Below are 16,099 nucleotides of genomic sequence, written 5' to 3'. Positions count from 1 at the left end.
ATGGTTTGGTGGATGTGTGGAGTATCGTTGAGAGAGAGGAAGACAAATGATGAATTGCGAAAGATGATGGGAACAGAGCCTGTGATGGATGCTGTGAAGAGAAACAGGTTGAGATGGTTTGGTCATGTGTTGAGGAAGGATGGAAGTGACTGGTTGAGAAGAGTGATGGAAATGAATGTCGAAGGAAGTGGAGGACAGGGAAGACCGAGAAAGACTTGGCTAAAGGTGGTGGAAGAAGAAATGCGGGCAATGGGGTTAACAAGGGGAGATGTAGAAAATAGGGCAAAATGGGGAAGATTGCCATGGGGCCCGCAAGGCTAACCCCTGCTCTAGCAGAGAAAATGGCCTTAAAATGCCTGTTGGTGTTGTTGTTGTTGTATCCCTTTTTTGGTGTACTACTGTACTCCATGATATTATTCACATTTCAACATACAGCTTTAGGTACCACTGTATTCCTCCAGCGGCACCCTGTCTCTACCTTTGTGAAGCTACCGTCACAGTTATATTTGAAGTATCTCACAACATTTCAAATTATAGAATAAACCATGGTCTCTTCTATCCAATACTCCCGAGCAAAACAATGATTATTTTAATTAACACTATCCCTCTCCTAATGGTAGCAAGATGCTGGGCTTTGCGTTGTGTTTCAGCTTACATATACCTTTGCTCCTCCTGTCCTGTACAACCTCTTCCCTTTTCAATATACTCTAAGGGACCTGCTCGTCCTCGCAAAGTCCAGGCCGATTTACCAAATGCATTCATCCATCCCCTTATTTTCCTTCAGCTGGTTTACCACCTGAATGTGGAATGGTTTCCATGTCCACTGCCTCCTCTTGCTCAATTCAGTCCTTCAAATCACTACCTTAAGCACTCACCAATGCAAATTGAAGGTCTCTTCGAAACACCGATTATAATTTCCCCTTTAGTTCCTCTCTGGGAAATTTCTTAATTGTGTACGTTGATTCTCACCCCAATACCCTCTCGTAGTTTGTGAACCTGAACCCCTTTTTTAGTTCCTTTGTGAGCCGAAACTGTTGTGTAAAGGAGAGTATCCCGTTCCTCAAGTTCAAAAATTGCTGTGTTTTTTTTTTCAGGTTCCAATCTCCATTTGCAGTGAGCCATGCAAACCCGGTACTCGCAAATCAGCTCTTGTTGGAGAACCTTTCTGCTGCTTTGATTGCATTCCTTGTAACGAGGGAGAATATTCCAATACAACTGGTAAGAATTGTGGCATGGGAGAATTGTATTTCAAGTGGATATATGGCCTCTTCAACGATACTATTGGATTATATAAACAGATGATAAAATTGATGCTGACAACACCATATTCACATTGCCTCGTGTAAAACTGCTGGGAAGATATATTTTTTTCCTTCATACATGTTTCTTTTTTATTTTATTTTAAAATTCGTTGTTGGATGTTGTAGATGCACATCAATATCAGTGTTGTGTAGTGCATAAATGACAGCTTGTTGAATCATCATGCCGACAGTAGAGTGTTGAGGAGCATTAGGAGTACAACAAGTTGAGTTTAATATAAAGTATGTGTCTGATCAACAAGTTGAGCTGTGAGCAGGTTATCTCAAAAAGTTATGGACGAATTCTGATGAAGCAAGTTTGGCAAATTGGGTGTTTGACAAAGACCTATTGATTAGATTTTGGTGAAGATCAGGATCTTATATTTTTTCACTGATTCTTCACCATTGAGAGATGGGGCCAAAATCGATAAATAACATGATATATTCAAAAAGTTGCCGACAGATTATTACTGACTAGCAGAAGTACCCGGCTTTACTGGGCGGGGGAGGGGAAGGGAGGGGGAGCGGGGGAAGGAGGAAGGGAAGGGGAGGGGAGGGGGGAAGGGGTGGGGAGGGCAGGAAGGGGTGGGCAGGGGGGAGAGAGGGGGGAAGGGGAGGGGAGGGAAGGGAGGGAGGAAGGGGTTCGAAGAGGGGGGCAGGGGGAGGGAGGAAGGGGAGGGGAGGTGGGTGAGGTTAAGTGTGTTGCCGAACAGGAAGAAGAAGAAGCCGTACTACCAACTTCGTACACTTCCGGAATTATTTGATTTATTTGTATTCAAATGTCTGATGATTGTTTTGTATTTATTTATGTGAATGTGTACTTGTATATTAACTGTCATTAATTTTTATAGGCTTCGGCACTATCGAGCGATTTATTTATTTATTTATTTATTTATTTAACTCCAAAAAAACCAACTTGTTTTTTTTACAAAGAAAAATTATTATTATTTACCTAAAACACTCACAGGCACTCACTGATGAACCTCTGAAAGTTTGATGAAGATCCGTTCAGCCATCTCTGAATAAAACGCGGACACACACAGACAACTCACGTTTTTAAATATAGATTGAGACTCACAGATAGATAGATATGCAATATACTTGTGAAGTGCATCATGCTGTCTTTTGATTAAAGCAATCAGAAACGCGATGGGTAGGCATGGCTAGTTCTCATCTAATTCAAATGTCTTTACAGAAAAATAATTTACCTTTTCAAGTTTTGGGAAGACTCCCTCACCTTAAACGAGGGATACACTCAATGGATCAAAGAAAATGGCACTCAAAGCAAAATTGTTTGAAGCGAACCACTTTTAACATAGTACAAGGGGAGATATGTTCCAGACCCTGGAAAAGACCCACGACTATACACCATTTTCTCACTAACATACCAATCACAAATAATACATCAATATTCAGTAATATACTGCAATTCGATACAAATACAGTAAAATTACTCATCTGTACTCATAAAACAGGCTGATTTCATGTGTTTTTGGAGAAGAGGTTGGAGGTGCAAGGTAAAATGGCATTGGGATCTGTGGACTTGAAGGCCTACAACACTGACCAGAGAGAGGTGGTGATGGCGACACTGAGATGGATGGGCGTGCTGGAAGCAGAACTTAAATTGATGGGAGGGATGTATGAAGGAATGTAAGGAAGAGTTTGGGTTGGTCCTGTCGGAGGAGTTCAGTGTTATCATCGGTTTGAGGCAGGGAAGCGCTCTCAGCCCACTCATGTCTATCATAGTGATGGAGCTTGGAAGTAGAGAGGTAAACATAAGGGGTATTCTGGGGAAATGTTGTATGGGACAATCTGGCTGTTGTGGTGGAGGGTAGGCAGGAGATGCAGGAAGTACTAGGTGGGGGGGGGGGGGGGGAGGGGGGAGGGGTGGGGGGGGGAGAGAAGAAAGCATTTGAGAAACATGGGCTAAGGATGAGTATATAGAAGACTGAGGTGATGTGGGTCAGGTATCAGAAAACATAAATGAATATCAGGTGAGAGGGGAAGGAGATCAGACAGGGAAATAGGTTTGAGTATCTGGGGAGGGGTGGGGGGGGGGGGGAGTAAAGTTACCGGGGATGGTAATTCAGAGGCAGAGGTGTGGAGGATTCAAGTGGGTGTGAGTGCTTGGAGGAGAGTGGATTGAGTAATGGCAGACAAAAAGATTTCAAGAAGATTAAAAGAAAAGGTTCTGATATCTCGTGTAACGCCATCCTAACATTGTGGTCTGGAGACTGAGGCACTGACAGAGACAACAACAGAGGCTGCATGTTTATGAGAACAACTGGGTCAGGTGGACTTCAGGGGTGAAGAGGCTGGATAGAAAGAGGATGGATGAACTGAGGGAGGAGATTGGTGTGAAGATGAGCTTGACGGGGAGATTTGTGAAATTCCGGCTGAGATGGGTGGACATGGTACGGATGAGGAAAGAGGGAAGGGCGTAGAGAGTGGATAGGTTGAGGGAACAAGGTAGGATGAAAAGTGGTAGAACCACGGTTGAAATGGGGGGACAATTGTGTGAGGAGGGATATCAATAAGGTGGGGATGGTTGGAGAGTGGAGAGAGTTGGCTGAGGACAGAGGGAAGTGGAGCGGTATATCGTTGTCAAGGCAGGGCAGAAGTGTGGTACCATTGGACCTCACTCCTTGAGGGATGAGATGGAGAAGAAGAAGAAGATTGGTGCCCCCTTTAATTCCTCTCTGGGAAAGCGAGCAATGGCAGTCATTTTAAGTGACGAGAACGGCTCCTTTGGGCTACCTGGGTTACTTATCACGAAGCTTGCATTTTTATACTCTTCGTATGCTTCTTTAGGGGGGGCTCTTGAGAAGATTAACCACATGCAAGACGTTTGGGTGAGTGGGGTAGTGGAGGAGTGCCTTGATTCAAAAAACAAAGAATTTCCGCGCACTCTGATGGAATGTCTCTTGGTATTTAGGTGGGATTTCCCATGATGCAAGGCAGCGTGTGAGCATGCTTGGTGCAGATTTTTAAATTCAGCGCTTGTTTTGTTCTCACCAAATCGTTTACAAATTGTGTAACTAAACCGCAACGTTTATGTAAAATTTTTGGATTTCATAAACATAATTTAACTCTGAATTCTTAAAAGTGAACTCGATAAAGCGGGAGAGTGTTGTATTTGTCAAATTTATTGGATAAGTTTGACGTTTCATGTCTATTATGTTGTCATAGTTTTAGAAACTTTTAGTTTTAGAAACTAAAAAAATGTGGTCCTGAGTGGACCAAAATAAAACCCCAAAAAATAAAATGTGGTCCTGAGTGGACAAAAAATAAAACCAAATAAAAATAAAATGTGGTCCTGACTGGACCAAAATAAAACCCCAAAAAATAAAATGTGGTCCTGAGTGGACCACAATAAACCAAAAAATATATATAATGTGGTCCTGAGTGGACCAAAATAAAACCAAAGAAAATAAAATGTGGTCCTGAGTGGACCACATTAAACCCAAAAAAAATAAAATGTGGTCCTGAGTGGACCAAAATAAAACAAAAACAAAAATAAAATGTGGTCCTGAGTGGACCAAAGTAAAACAAAAACAAAAATAAAATGTGGTCCTGAGTGGACCACAATACAACCAATAAAAATATAATGTGGTCCTGAGTGGACCAAAATAAAACCAAAAAAAATAAAATGTGGTCCTGAGTGGACCACAATAAACCCCCCCCAAAAAAATGTGGTCCTGAGTGGACCACAATAAAACCCAAAAAAATAAAATGTGGTCCTGAGTGGACCAAAATAAAACAAAAACAAAAATAAAATGTGGTCCTGGATGGACCAAAATAAACAAAAACAAAAATAAAATGTGGTCCTGAGTGGACCACAATAAAACCAATAAAAATAAAATGTGGTCCTGAGTGGACCAAAATAACCCCCCCAAAAAAATGTGGTCCTGAGTGGACCAAAATAAACCAAAAAAATAAAATGTGGTCCTGAGAGGACCAAAATAAACCAAAAAAAAAAATGTGGTCCTGAGTGGACCAAAATAAAACCCAAAAAAATAAAATGTGGTCCTGAGTGGACCAAAATAAAACAAAAACAAAAATAAAATGTGGTCCTGAGTTGACCAAAATAAAACAAAAACAAAAATAAAATGTGGTCCTGAGTGGACCAAACTAAAACCAAAAAAAATAAAATGTGGTCCTGAGTGGACCAAAATAACCCCCCCAAAAAAATGTGGTCCTGAGTGGACCAAAATAAACCAAAAAAATAAAATGTGGTCCTGAGAGGACCAAAATAAACCAAAAAAAAAAATGTGGTCCTGAGTGGACCAAAATAAACCAAAAAAAAAAAAAGTGGTCCTGAGTGGACCAAAATAAAACCAATGAAAATAAAATGTGGTCCTGAGTGGACCAAAATAAACCAACAAAAAAAAATGTGATCCTGAGTGGACCAAAATAAAACAAAAACAAAAATAAAATGTGGTCCTGAGTGGACCACAATACAACCAATAAAAATATTATGTGGTCCTGAGTGGACCAAAATAAAACCAAAAAAAATAAAATGTGGTCCTGAGTGGACCACAATAAAACCCAAAAAAAATAAAATGTGGTCCTCAGTGGACCACAATAAAACAAAAACAAAAATAAAATGTGGTCCTGAGTGGACCAAAATAAAACAAAAACAAAAATAAAATGGGGTCCTGAGTGGACCAAAATAAACCCAAAAAAATAAAATGTGGTCCTGAGTGGACCAAAATAAAACAAAAACAAAAATAAAATGGGGTCCTGAGTGGACCAAAATAAACCCCAAAAAATAAAATGTGGTCCTGAGTGGACTAAAATAAAACAAAAACAAAAATAAAATGTGGTCCTGAGTGGACCAAAATAAAACCAATAAAAATAAAATGTGGTCCTGAGTGGACCAAAATAAACCAAAAAAAATAAAATGTGGTCCTGAGTGGACCAAGAAAGATAAGTGGACTTGCATGGATCAGAGAAAATATTTATGATCATCATTTTTTTTTTTTTTTTTTCAATAGTTATTACTGATTTTTCTTATTTATTTTGGTAAATCAGTGTAAGATGCAGATAAAGGATTTGCTTTTGTAATATGTGAATCTCCTTTTTATTTTTATTTTTAATAACAAATCTATTTCCTTCAGTTTGACTATCTATGCTCATTCCTCAATAACTCAGAGGCACAGCCGTGCCCTCAGCCAATGATAGTGCCCCACAACCTTGTGCTGCATAAGAATGAAAAAATAAAAACAAAAACTTTATAACTCTTGATTTATAAGACAAGCTCTTTTGTCTTCAATGATGAATAGGTGAAAAGGCTTTCTTCTCATATAAACCTCTGGTATTTCTTCTCCCTCTTGAGCATTTTTTAACAATGTTAGTTGGAAATCCCAAACATATTTTTATCTTGTACCTATTTATTGTTGAAAGTTAGCTCCAGTTTCTTTTTCTACAAATGGATTAACTTAAAGATGGGCATATTGATATGTTGGTGAATTTTGTTAAAGTGATAAATAATGACTATATTTCCTTTATAAGCTTTTTCTCTTTTTCAATTACTGCTTTTCTGTTATTTAATTTCTTCAGTTTTTTTAATGTCATGGACAGGGTGTTCCAAAAGGATCCAGACAACTTTGTTTGTTAATATATTCAGAAGAAAGATCTATTATAATACAGAGGGAATGGAGATATGGCCACTTATATCCGTAGTTCCATCGTTGTTCTCGCCTCCAAACTTTGTACTCGCCTCCAAACCGTCTAGTCTGAGTTTGCACCCTGACCCAGCTATGAACTGTCATGCTGGTGTTTCACAGGCAGGGTGATTCCTCAATGTGTGTGCAGACCCTTGAATAGGCGTCAAAATAGCATCTCGAAGAGTAGGTGAGCTATTGTCGGCACCTTGGCCAAACTCCTGTCCTAACCAGCAGAGGGCACTGACTGCATCAGCGGCACAGCCTCACCCACAGCCAATAATGCTACTCTGCAGCCTTGTGCTGCATTTGAACGAATAACTTCAATGCATGATCACAAGGCGTACCTCTGGCATCCTGGTTGGGGCTGATTGGGGGAAAGTGGGGGCCTTGCCTGCGCATGACAAGGGGGTATTGACAAGGGGGGCATTGACAAGGGTAGGGGCATGTGTGCAAACTTGACAGGGGGGGGGGGGCTTACCTGTGCATTATCTAAGCATTTTCATTTTGTTCAGACTCACAGGACTGTTTTCGATGCCAGAAATATTTTGGTTCCACTTCGCAACGGGATTATTGCATCACACTTCCTGAAGAGTTCCTTGCATTCTCTGACCCAATTGCTGTTCCCTTATTGGCTTTATGTGTGCTTGGAATTGTCTTCACACTATCCATTATGATTACATTGCTTTGGTCCCATAAAGAGCCAAATGACAATTCTTGGATGTTTGGTGTCCTGTCGATGGCTTTGTGTGTCTCCTTTTCCAGCTGTTTCACATTTGCTGGAAGGCCAATAAACCCAACATGTCAAATGCAAAATATATTGGCACCATTCAGTCTCACATTGACAATTTCCTGTTTGATAAGCATCATCTTGCAGCTCTGCATTAAATCTGGAGGTAAGCAGAAAAATTTGGAATGCTGTTATAAGACAATCAATTGTTGTTTACAAAACAATGTTAAACTAAAACGGCACTCAGTAGAGCGCATACCTCCAACAGGCAGAACAGTTTTGTATCCCATTAATATACCAGATCCAGATCCTGACCTGAACCAAAATTGAATCAGCTTGTTCTTGACACCTTCAGAAAGTATGCACACCTCTTTATTTTTCACAATTTTTTGTGTTACAATACACAACAATACAACTTGACTTTTTCACATTTTCCTGGGCCAGCCATATTGCCAAGCTGGCCTCCAAAGCCAGTCGCCAACTCGGCATCCTCCGTTGGTTGTGCAAAGTCCTTTCTTGGTCGGTTGGTCTTGGTTTCTGGTCACATGACAGGGGGGCAGTTTTTTCCTAATGCCCACAGTTTCATATTTTAGGAAAACTAAATGCCTCTATAACATTCTGTGGAGCTTTTCTGGGTCCCAGCAGGTGTCGTAAGGTAGGTGGAAGGTTTCAGAGATTCCTAAATACAATTATGGTTTTGAAATGCGATCGACATAGACCTTGCTCCCTAATCCGGAAGAAAATAGATAACGACGGTTCGCTGACTTGATATCTCGATACAATCGTGATTTATCACTGTATTTTGCTACATTAACACTATATAATTAATTTTTGATGGGAATGATGAATGATGCAGTTTGGAATGAAAATATAGAGATATTGAGTTTAAAGTAGAATGAGGAAATGACAAAAGGATTTCCATTATTGACATTTGCAAAATTCTCTATTTTTGCATTTTAGCCATTGACTGGATATGGCAACATTCAGACTGGGTACGTTTTTTGTCGAATCCTTAATGAACCTTCTGCCATTGCCTGACATTCGACTCCAAGTGGCACAGGGATGTGGAATTTATTGAAAAAAAAAAATACTTACATTATTTGCTTCCTGATAACTGGTATCCCCACCCAAGTAATACTATCCTCTTCAACTAAAATATCAAACAAGCCAGGTTACGCCGTTGTCATACTATCGGTCTTGTTTACAATTTTTTGCAAAACAATTAAAATGAATACATTACATTCAACCCCTGAATCAATACCTCATTGAAACGCCATACTTCATAGAAATGTTCAAGTCTTCTTGATTACAGCTTCGAGTATAATTGGGTATGCTTGTATCAACTTTGCAGATGTGGATTTGGGGAGTTTCTTCCATCCTTCCTTGCAGATTTGCTCAAGCTCTGTCAAGTTCGATGGAGAGCATCGGTGAACAGAAATTTTCAAGTCTTTCCACAGATTCTCAATGGGATTATTGTCTCGGCTTTGGCTCGGCCACTCAATAACTTTCACATTCTTGTTCTGAATCCATTCCAGTTTTTCTTTGACTGCATGCTTGGGGTTATTGTCCTGTTGGAACGTAAGTCTTCACCACAGTCTAAGATCTTTGGTACTGTGAAGCAGGTTCTCCTCAAAGATTTTCCTGTATTTGGCTCCATTCATTGTTCCCTTTATCCATACAAGCCTCCTAGTCCATGCTGCTGAAAAGCATCCCCATAGCATGATGCTGCCAACACCATGCTTCACGGTGGGGATGGTGTTAGATGGATGATTACCTGTGCTTGGTTTCCACCAGACGTAGCACTTTGGATTCAGGCCAAAGAGATTAATTTTCATCTTATCAGACCACATAATCTTTTGCCTAATGCTCTCAGTCGTTCAAATGCCTTTTTGCAAACTCCAGGCATGCTGTCATGTGCCTTTTTCTCGGGAGTGGATTCTGTCTGGCCACTCTCCCATAAAGCCTAGATTTGTGAAGTGCTCAAGATACTGTTGTCCTTCCAGCAGGTTCTCCAATCTCAGGCAAGGAAATCTGTAGTTCTGATGGAGTGGTCAGTGTAGTGAAATTATACCAAGGTGAACCCAGGGTGTGCTCGCTACAGAAGGGGCGTCTATAAGACCCGGGACAACCGGGGCGCGCGGACACTCCAGCGGAACTCACTGTGACATAGTCCTGTAGTTTGAATGGTATGTACGCCCCTAAATGCTGCGCTGACTGTCCTCTCTGTTGGACCATTGCTATATTGAATCGACCATTGCTCATGAAATACTCTGATTTTAATGCCTGTTGCATGCATGTATTCTTACAGGATGTACTACAGATCTAAATGATATTAAACCTACCCAGAGGTCAAGTCGTGTCTGAGCTTGATTTTCACGACATTTAATATCATTTAGATCCCCGGAATGGCTGACCACAAGATGATCGTGGTACCGATTCTCGGAGCCGACCCTCAAGCTGAGGGATCAGCATCGGAGTTCACTCACTGGCTCAAAACGCTGGAGAATTACTTTACTGCTCACGAAACAGAGCCCACCGCAGCGATAAAGCTGTCCGTGTTACAGTCGAAGGTCTATCACACCGTTTTCCGGAACATTTCTCGATTTGGGACGTACGCTACGGCTCTAGCCGAGCTGAAGCGCCTCTACGTAAAGACACGGAGCGCTGTGCGCGGCCGGCATCAACTCTCTCAGCGGCGACAGCAACCATCTGAATCGATCGATCGCTTCGCGCAGGAGTTGCGCTACCTGTTGGCAGACTGCGTGCAGGAGGTCCGGACCCACGAGCAAGTGCAGGACGACTTGCTCCGAGATTCCTTCATCTCCGGAATTAATTCTGGAGTTTTGCGACTCCGGCTCCTGGAGGTCACGGATCTGACATTTACAGAGGCACTACGGCTGGCACGCGTATACACAGATGCCCGAGAATAATCCACCGCATATGATCACCCACGAGTCGTGGCGGGGACCTCGCAACTCGCACGACCGGAGAGGGCTACCGCCAAGGATACAGAGGAGGACCCGACCACTACGGCCGAGTCTCTGGGAGCTCCTGAAGCGGACTCCGCTTCCGGCCTCACTGCTGCCGCCGCTGCCCGGCCACGGCCTGACCGGTATGCAAAATGTTATTTTTGCGGGAATCGGCAGCACCCTCGCTCTGAATGCCCGGCCCGGGAGGCTACATGCCACCTGTGCTCCACCAAGGGCCATTTTGCAAAGGTCTGCAGGAAGGCCGCTTGGGGCACGCGTCCCCGCGCGACCTTGAATGGGCTCATCGCGGAGCCAACGGATCGAGCGCCGGACGGGGCGCCTCACTCGGCTTTGAAGAGCCGCTCTCCTTCTCGCGGGCCTCTGGCTACACGCCCGACCTTGGTGAGATACACCGGGCCGCCAAAACAAATGGCGCGAACGCGACCGGCCACAGCGCGACCGACCTTGACTGGCGTTCAAACGCCTACTTCAAACAAGCGACATGCTCCTGCTTTGGAAACTCCTCTCGATGTGCGGCAAACGCAGCACGTGACTCGAGCCCCATCTGACGGCGGCTTTTACGAATTACATGCACCCACTTTGGCATATGAATCTGCAGACGGCAGAGATCTTTCTCACGTGACGCGAGCGCCATCTGGCGGCGGCTCTTACGAATTACATGCACCCACTTTGGCATATGAATCTGCAGACGGCAGAGATCTTTCGCACGTGACTCGAGCGCCATCTGGCGGCTGCTCTTACGACCTACACACACCCACTCTGGCAAATGAAACTGCTGATGAGCCAACTTACTTCAATGCTCCTGCTGAGGCCCAACCTGCCGACGCTGCCTGAAGGATTGCAGCCGGCGTGGGATCCACCCGCGAGGCACGATCTTCTCGCCCGGCCGGTACAATACCTGCCGGGTCTGCCGGCCTTGCGCAGGCCATCATTCCACTCACGGTCGCGGGCGTTTTTGCGCAAGCTTTGATAGACACGGGGTCCACGGATAGATTTATCGATCAGCGACTCGTGCATCAACATGGGTGGCCGGTTCTCGGGACAACCCGCCGGATCTTCATGGCCTCTCAGGGACTTCGGTTGAGCACAAAAGGGGCGTGTCGATTGAAACTTGTGATAAAGGGACGCACGTTCCCGGACGTGTATCTCATGGTATTACCTGCTTTATGCGCTGACGTTCTGTTAGGACTTGATTTCCTTAAGCGGCATGGACGTTTGGAAATAGACTTTGGTGGGCCGGACACGCTCGCTGTGTGCGCCCTCGCTCAAATGGACATGGAGCCTCTCTCACTGTTCCCCAACCTGACCACTGATTGTACCCCTGTAGCCGTCAAATCGCGGCGCTACTCTCGCGCGGACGCGCAATTCATTGCGGAAGAAACGGCCCTGCTCTTAAAGGACGGTATTATAGAACACAGTAGGTCACCGTGGCGGGCCCAAGTCTTAGTGGTGCGGAGTGAGGCCCACCGCCGGCGCATGGTAATCGACTATTCGCAGACGATTAATCGTTTTACACAGCTGGATGCCTACCCCTTACCGGGGATGGACGCCCTGGTACGCCAGGTGGCTCTGTATTCCGTTTATAGCACTCTCGATCTGCGTAGTGCGTATCATCAAGTCCCCATCTCTAGGGCTGATCGCGTCTTTACAGCCTTTGAATCGGGTCAGCGGTTGTACCAGTTCACGAGACTTCCCTTTGGGGTAACTAACGGAGTCGCTTGTTTTCATAGGGCTATGGATGACCTCGTTGCGAAGGAGAATTTGACCGATGTCTTTGTCTATCTGGACAATCTTACGGTTTGTGGGTATGACCAGGAGCATCACGACGCTAATCTGAAACGCTTCCTCGAGGTCGCGTGGAAATATCGCCTAACCATGAATGCGGCTAAGTGTCGATACTCTCTACGCATGGTAGACCTTTTGGGGTACACCGTGACCCATGGCTCCGTCTCTCCGGATAAGGAGCGTCTGCGCCCTTTGCTCGATATGGCTCCGCCTAGCGATCGGGCTTCGCTGAAACGCGCTCTAGGGCTGTTCGCCCACTACTCAAAGTGGGTGCAAAATTTCTCTGCGAAGCTCCGCCCCCTCGTGGCCTGCGACACTTTCCCCATGGGCCCGGCCGCCCTGGCAGCCTTCGAGGGCCTTAAAGTCGACATCGCTGGCGCCGCTGTCGCGACGATTGACGAGAGTGCCTCTTTCGTTTTGGAGAGTGATGCCTCGGATCATGCGATAGCGGCGACTCTCTCCCAAGGAGGCCGCCCTGTGGCTTTCTTCTCGCGGACTCTCACCTCCGCCGAGCGGAGGCATTCGTCTGTCGAAAAGGAAGCATATGCGATCGTCGAATCAATTCGGCGATGGCGGCCGTATCTGCTTGGGCGGAGTTTCCAAATCGTCACGGACCAACAGAGTGTTGCGTTTATGTACGACACCTTACATGCTCAGCGCATTAAGAATGAGAAAATCACCCGTTGGCGTATCGAACTCGCCGACTTCTGCTACACCATCAAATACCGCCCGGGGAAGGATAACCTGGTCGCTGACGCCTTATCGAGGCCGGCCACTTGCGCGGGGGTTGTAACTTTGGAGGGGCTGCACACTTTGCACAGCACTATGTGTCATCCCGGGGTAACGTGCTTCACGCATTTTGTGCGCGAGAGCAATCTGCCGTACTCGATTGAGGACATCCGCCGCATCTGCCGTGATTGCGCGATCTGTGCGGAACTCAAACCGCGTTTTTATAACCCTCCTATGGGGACACTCGTTAGGGCTACTAGACCGTGGGAGCGCTTGGCGATGGACTTCAAAGGGCCGCTGCCAATGTCGAGCAACTCTTGCTATCTGCTCACTATCGTCGATGAGTATTCCCGTTTCCCCTTTGCTTACACGTGCGGGGATATGTCGGCTGCCACGGTTATTCGGTGCCTGCAGAATTTGTTTTCTCTGTTCGGGTATCCAGCCTACGTGCATACCGATCAAGGTGCGGTGTTCCTGTCCCAGGAGGTGAGGGGCTACTTGCTCCAGCATAATGTCGCTTCGTGCTACACCACCCCGTACCGGCCCCAAGCGAATGGGCAGATCGAACACTTTAATGGGATTATATGGAGGGCCGTCATGCTAAGCCTTCGGACCCTCGGCCGAGGCCTCTATAAATGGGCGTGGTCACTACCTGCCGCTCTAAACTCGATCCGGGCTCTCCTATGTACTGCCACCAACCAGACTCCTCACGAACGACTGTTCCACCACCCTAGAAGCTCCGGCAGTATCCAATCTTTACCCAGCTGGCTCGCTGAACCGGGGCCCGCCTATCTCAAACGAGCGGTTCACGCTAGCAAGTACGACCCCCTTGTTGACAAGGTGCAGGTCCTCCAGGCTAATCCCGAGCATGCTCGCGTGTTAACGGCGGATGGCCGCGAGTCTACCGTCTCCGTACGCCATCTCGCCCCATGTGGGGACGACGACAGGGATATCGACGAGCCCGTCTACGAGTCTATGGACTCTACCGAAGCTTCCCCTATGGAACTACCACCGTTACTCCCGTCGTCCCCCACTCCCGTGCCCGAAGGCGCAGGGGCGCCCCCTCCGACTCCCACCTCCGGCGGCTATTCTGACGCGGGGGACTCCGGGCTTGGGGACGCCATGCCCGGTAGATTCCGAACACGAACTGGCAGGGAAGTTCGCCGCCCCGACCGCTACGGGTGGACCGACTGACGTGGATTGACGTGACCCATTCGTTTATTGCTGATGCTTGCTTGCAACCTGCCGAGAGGCAGTATAGTTCTAACGGCGGGGAGAATGTAGTGAAATTATACCAAGGTGAACCCAGGGTGTGCTCGCTACAGAAGGGGCGTCTATAAGACCCGGGACAACCGGGGCGCGCGGACACTCCAGCGGAACTCACTGTGACATAGTCCTGTAGTTTGAATGGTATGTACGCCCCTAAATGCTGCGCTGACTGTCCTCTCTGTTGGACCATTGCTATATTGAATCGACCATTGCTCATGAAATACTCTGATTTTAATGCCTGTTGCATGCATGTATTCTAACAGGATGTACTACAGATCTAAATGATATTAAACCTACCCAGAGCTCAAGTCGTGTCTGAGCTTGATTTTCACGACAGTCAGTATTTTCTTGGTCACCTCCCTGACTGGTTACTCTGTTTGGTTGGACAGCCAGCTCTAAGACGAGTCTATTTCTACTTCTCCATGAGATTGGCAAAAAAATATGTGAGAAGATGGTTAATATTTTTTTTTGGACAAAGAGGATACAAACCCATTTCTTTGTAACGCACATTTCTGGTTCACAACAATTTTCTGTAAAGTTTGAAACTGTACCATTAACAGCGGTAAATGTTGTTTCGTTTCTGACAAGGAAAGCCAAATCAGCTTCTGGGTAAAAACGTAACGATGAGGATGAGCTGATGAGGGGTTTCACTGTACTGTTTTAAAAAATTACAGGAGAAGCTCGGGCCCCGGGGCATCGACCCGCCTTGACCCTCCCCTCTCGACGCCCATGTTCACAGCCCTTGACTTTTTTCCACTCGGTTACAGCCTGAATTTAAAATGGATTAAATTGAGATTTTTTGTCACTGATTCATACATAACACCCCATAATGTCAAAGTGGAATTTGTATGCCTCCGCCCCCAAAGGTGGCCGGGGGCATTATGTTCTCGGGTTGTCCATCCATATGGACGAAACCTCGTTTTTCTCAGCAACCAGCCATCTTGGATTAAACGCAAATAATTTTTAAAAAAAATTCTCGGAAACCGCTGACTGGAAAATTTGAAACTTGGCACATTGTCAAGTACTCCCAATGGGGAACAAAAGCATGATAATGATAACATCATATGTGAAGTGGTATACCAACCAAAAATGTTTTAAATCAAATTCCTTATACTAAAAATCTGAAATTGCATGCACATGATCTATGACCCATTTGTATTGAAATATTAAAATTATGACCATTGGTCACATGGTTTGGCAGCCATAATAGATTTAACCTAAACCTTAAAAAAAACATCTTCTCCCAAACCACCAAATTGATTGACTCAAAACTTTGTGTGTCATTGACGAGGCATGGTGATTAAAAGATGATCACAAAAACTTCATTGGTCACATGGTGTGGCAGCCATTTGGCTTGAAAGAAAATATTTGATAATTATATCTCTGAAACCACTTACTCTATTGATGCGAAATTTTAAAAATATAATCGAACAGCGCTGTTGTATATAGTTTGAAAATGATGATGTTGTAGGTCATGTGGTTTGGCAGCCATCTTGGATAGAAAAACGAACCTTATCCGATCAACACGAAACTTCACAAATGTGATCCGCTACCCATACATATGCAGAGTCCACATTTTAAAAGTCATATATCATGTGGTGTGGCAGCCATATTAGCTTGAAAGCCAATGTA

This window comes from Myxine glutinosa, chromosome 3 (assembly GCF_964187855.1).
Source record: "Myxine glutinosa chromosome 3, kmMyxGlut1.1, whole genome shotgun sequence".
In the NCBI taxonomy this organism is placed as follows: Eukaryota; Metazoa; Chordata; class Myxini; order Myxiniformes; family Myxinidae; genus Myxine; species Myxine glutinosa.
Note: the sequence above shows the minus strand (reverse complement) of the source record.